Raw genomic sequence first — 5,000 nt, forward strand, 5'->3', positions numbered from 1 at the left:
AAAGTCAGCGACCATGGATTTCCCACTCCCCGCCAAGCCTAGTGGGGGGGTGTGGTTGGAGTCAACAAGTGTGCCTCAACTGCTGTTTGCCAGCTGAACTTTATTATTTACTTTCCGAGGGAAAGGAGGAGGATTTTGGACTTTGGGTTTTGGGGGAAAGGCAAGGCTGGCTTAAAGGTGAGGTGATTATGTCATCCTCATCATCGTCGTCATCGTCGTCACCTGCTCCTCAGGTTGACACACAGAAACCAGCGGCAATAAAGCGGGGCGGGGGATTTAGGAAGGGGCGTGTAGATTTCTGCGTTCACTCGTATGCACACGAATGGGCTTTTACGTGTGACCGTTTTTACCCATCAAACACTTCAGCGCCCCCTCAAACCCTGCAGGTGGATGCCCGGACTTCATTTCCGCTCCTGGAGCCAGTGGCATTGCTTGGTTTGAACTTTTTGACAGTTACACGTGACTATTAATTTTATTGTAAATGCCTACGTTTGACCGAACTACGCCATTGGCCAGTTCCATACTGCACACAGTTAGTAGCGGGTGACGACCATACTTGACTCTTCCGTCCGAGCAATGCAACTGGCTGGCTCCGAGCTGGATGCCTCGGGGTCTGAGGGTGGAGTCCTGTAGTAGAACGAAGGACCTTCAGCAGCAAGAGGAAGCGGTTAGGCGGTGAGGTGGGGGATTGATTGATTGATGTGGATACTTATATAGTGCCTATCCTCGGTCAGAGACCAAGCTCTAAGCGCTTTACATACACGGGGGACATTTGCACCACAGACTGCCTACCTGGGTAGAGCCAACTGACGGCTGCCACTGGGCGCTCATCATTCGTTTCCTGTGTCATTCAATCAGATTTCAGACGCACACACATACACACTCAGACAGACATGTAACATTTTACGTGTATGACCGGGTTTTTTTTATTGTATTTTTTTTATTTACCCCGCCATGTAGGAAGCCATACTCCATTTTCGGGGGTGTGCATGCTGGGTATATTCTTGTTTCCATAACCCACCGAACGCTGACATGGATTACGGGATCTTTAACGTGCGTATTAGATCTTCTGCATGCGTTTACACACGAAGGGGGTTCAGGCACTAAGCAGGTCTGCACATATGTTGACCTGGAAGATCGTAAAAATCTCCACCCTTTACCCACCAGGCGCCGTCACCGAGATTCGAACCCAGGACCCTCAGATTGAAAGTCCAGCGCTTTAACCATTCGGCTATTACACCCGACAGGGAGACAGTCTGCGGAAGATTTCTTTCTTTTCTTCTTTTTTTTCTTTCTTTCTTTCTTCTTTCTTCTTTCTTTCTTTCTTTCTCCTTTCCCCTGACTGATTTTTTTTTTATTATGATGTCGCTCTTCTTTCTTTGTCTGATTTTTGTTATGCTTCTCTTCCTTTCTTTCTTTCTCTCTTTCTTTCTTTCTTTCTTTCTTTCTTTCCTTTTTTCCTTCTTTTTTTCTTTCTTTGTTTCTTTGTTTTCTGTGTGTCTTTTTCTCTATGTTTGGTTGTTTTTTTTGTTTGTTTTTTTTTTTTTTTTTTTTTTTTGTCTGTCTGTCTGTCTTTTTTTCTATCTTCTTCTGTTTCTTTCTGTCTGTTTTTCTGCAACGTGCTTTTTTCTTTCTTTTTTATTCTTTCTTTTTTCAACACAACTGTCTATCTCTCCATTACCCCCCTAGCCTCTCTGTCTCTCTCTCTCTCTCTGTTGCTTTGTGTCTAAAGTGATGCTTTATGGATGAATGTGACATTATGAATGAGGATGTGTGTGTGTGTGTGTGTGTGTGTGTGTGTGTGTGTGTGTGTGTGTGAATACATCAATATGTTTGTGAATGTAAAGGATGGGGCCTGGGTATGTACGCTTGTGTACAGAGTGGATGGGCCTGGGTGTTTGTGTGACTGCAGTTTTTGTTCTTTATGATGTATGTACCTGTGAGACCGTGTGTGTGTGTGTGTGTGTGTGTGTGTGTGTGTGTGTGTGTTGACTTCAATGTCAAATAAATAATGATGGTGAGACCGAGAGAGAGAGACACAGAGAGAAAGAGACAGAAACAGAGTGGAGAGGAGAAGAGAGACACAACGACAGACACAGAGAGAGAGACAGAGACAAAGACAGAGAAATCATCGTCAGTTCAAGCATACCTTTCCCTACCTCCCTCCCTCCCGCCCTGACCCCCCACCCCCACCAACCCCAACCCCTTCACCCCCCCCACACACACCTCATCCCCCTCACCCTCCCCACCCCCCACGCCCCCCCTCCACCTCTACCCTCTCCCCCAAAGCTTTTTTTCTTTATCATGCACGTTAATCTCACAGTCATAAGTGACTCGTACCTGATGCTCCGCAGTCCTTGGTGGGGGTCGGGGGCCTATCGCGCCCTGAGATCTCAAACTGGGGCTGGTCGTGTCATGTACTGTTGTAATAAGTGAACATGCCGTACTAAAACTACGCTGGTCGTTGGAATGAGGGATGATGATGGTTGGATGGGAATTGGGTTTTTTTTTAGTGGGGGGCGGGGGGGGGGGGAGGGCGGGGGGGGGGGGGGGGGGGGGATTGGGGGTTGGGGGGTGGGGGGTGACAAATGAAAAGTGATTGTTTTCTTTCTTTCTTTCCTTCTTTTCGTGCATTTATTTATTTATTTATTTATTTATATGTTTTTGTCCCTGGTCTTCCTTGTATGTGCCTATGCGCGCGCTCTCGCACGCGTATGATTGTGTACATTTTGTAAGTGTGTGTGCGTGCGCGCGTGTGTCTGTGCGCGCGCGCGCCGCGCGTGTGTGTGTGTTAGTGTTAGTGTTAGAGAGAGAGCGGGGGTGGAAGAGAGAGAGAGAGAGAGAGAGAGAGAATGCGTGCGTGCGTGCATGCGTGTGCATGTAAATGAATAGATGGAATACTCTATCCTTGTCCAGACACATCATGAAAATATAATATACATATATGCAAATGATCCGTCTGGGTGACTCATTAGGACATGATGGATGAGGTGGCATTTAGGGAGCTGCAAACCTGGGCAAAGCCCTTATATGCGAGGTAAGGAAACATAATTATACTGTTATTACGTATCTTTTCGCTTAACTCTGTTTTAACTCACTCAGTACGGCCAGTCCTCTCTTCTCCTCTACACAGACCCCTCGGATGTCCAGTGGGTGTCTGAATGACCCAACCTTTAGCTTCCGTCGTCAGAACTGTGGTATTCTTTGTCCACATTCACCTCTTCAGTATATGAGCGTTCCGTTTGCAATATTTTGATGATGGTAATTGGGATGAAACGCTGTTAACGTCGTCTCTTTCGCCGTTCGTATGGAGAGAGTTAATGTATCTACTTACTTGTTTATTTTGTTTAACTGTTTTATTTCATATCATGTTAATGTTTTACACAAGCCAAGGGTAGATTTAAGGAGGACTGTGGCAGAATGGTTAAGACACTCAGCTACCAATAACAGAGAGTCAGTCCGTGAGGGTGTGGGTTCGAATCCCGCTCTCGCCCTTTCCGTCCCAAGTTTGACTGGAATATCAAACTGAGCGTCTAGTCATTCAGATGAGACGATAAACCGAGGTCCCGTATGCAGCATGCACTTGGCGCACTGAAAAAGAACCCATGGCAACAAAGTGTTGTCCTCTGGCAAAATTATGTGGCGAGAAATCCACTCTGATACGTACACAAATACATATATATATATATATATATATATATATATTTATATACATATACATATATGTGTGTGTGTGTGTGTGTGTGCGTGTGTGTGTGTGTGTATGTGTGTGTGTGTGAGTGTGCATGCACTCAAGGCCTGACAAGCGCGTTGGGTTATGCTGCTTGTCATGAATCTGCCTAGCTGATGCGGTGTAGCGTATATGGATTTGTCTGAACGCAGTGACACCACATTTGAGAAAATGAAACTGAAACAAGGGTAGGCTCACAAGATCTGATCTACGTTGGGTTTTATTTGGCGAGGGTGAAGTATCCGCTCTCCTCTTTTCTGTTTTTTTCGTACAGCATATGTGACCCTCCACCACGAAATGAGTCGCTTTGCACCAGAGGTCGATTTTTAGTTATTGGTATATCATAAATCTGCAATAAATGACCTTTACAGCGAAAAAAAAAGTTTGTAAATCGGATGATTCTGTGAAAAGTTATTGTGATTTGAAGTTCTAAAGTCGCGAAAGTAACGAACTGAGAAATCAAGGCTGAAAAGTTTTGGAACATCTTCATAGCAACCACATACTTCTAAGTAAGATATGTTCATGAAATTTGGCACACACATACTTAGTGGCAATGTCCACAATTGCACAAAGTTTTAAAGAAAAATATTGAGTGTATTTGATTTTATTCAAATAAGAATTTTCTTTTTTTTTTTGGAAAGATTTGCAACTGAAGTATTAGTATACTTACTTTTTAATCAGCTCAACATGGCTAAAAACCTTCCAGTTTTAAGATCAGTTTTGTTGTGGTGTTGTTTGTGGTCCAATTACTATGAAACTTTTGCTTTGTATAGTATGTGTACTAAAATTTATGCCAGATTATAGGTAAAAAATGCTAAATCATGATGCGGAATCATGTAATTGTGGTAATTCAATGTACTCACTGGCTTAGTGTGCTTGTGATATTACCATAATCCATCCAACAAGCACAACAAAATAACAAAAAAGATCCACACAACAAAACTGCTCATACAAAAGGTGCAAGTTCATGTGTGTTTTATCCCAACATAGCATCAAATGAAATACATTTCATAATCCAAATGAATACTTCAAACAATTCATCTGCAAAGAAAACCTACTTGTCAAACCCATACTTCACACAATAAAGACACACAACCTCATCAAACAAACACTCAATCTGCTAAAAAAAAAAAAAAAAAAAAAAAAAAAAAATGTGCAGATATGTGGCACAGGTAATCAATTCTTGTGGTACAAAGTGTTAGTCATCAGGGTGGATGGTGTTGATGTTGAACCTTCTTCCTCCACTCTTTTTTCTCCACCGGTGGTGTCA

At 43.4% G+C, this 5,000-nt stretch overlaps 1 long non-coding RNA gene across 1 annotated transcript in view; it reads right to left on the reverse strand.

Annotated features, from left to right (window-relative positions):
• Positions 1–4,841: 4,841 nt before the first annotated feature.
• The window catches only part of LOC143299114 (uncharacterized), a 2,241-nt gene continuing 2,082 nt past the window's right edge, over positions 4,842–5,000 (reverse strand). Inside the window, exon 3 of the long non-coding RNA XR_013057476.1 lies at positions 4,842–5,000. This exon is cut by the window's right edge and continues 27 nt beyond it. This is a non-coding gene — a long non-coding RNA (uncharacterized LOC143299114).

This window comes from Babylonia areolata, chromosome 24 (assembly GCF_041734735.1).
Source record: "Babylonia areolata isolate BAREFJ2019XMU chromosome 24, ASM4173473v1, whole genome shotgun sequence".
NCBI classification, from domain to species: Eukaryota; Metazoa; Mollusca; class Gastropoda; order Neogastropoda; family Buccinidae; genus Babylonia; species Babylonia areolata.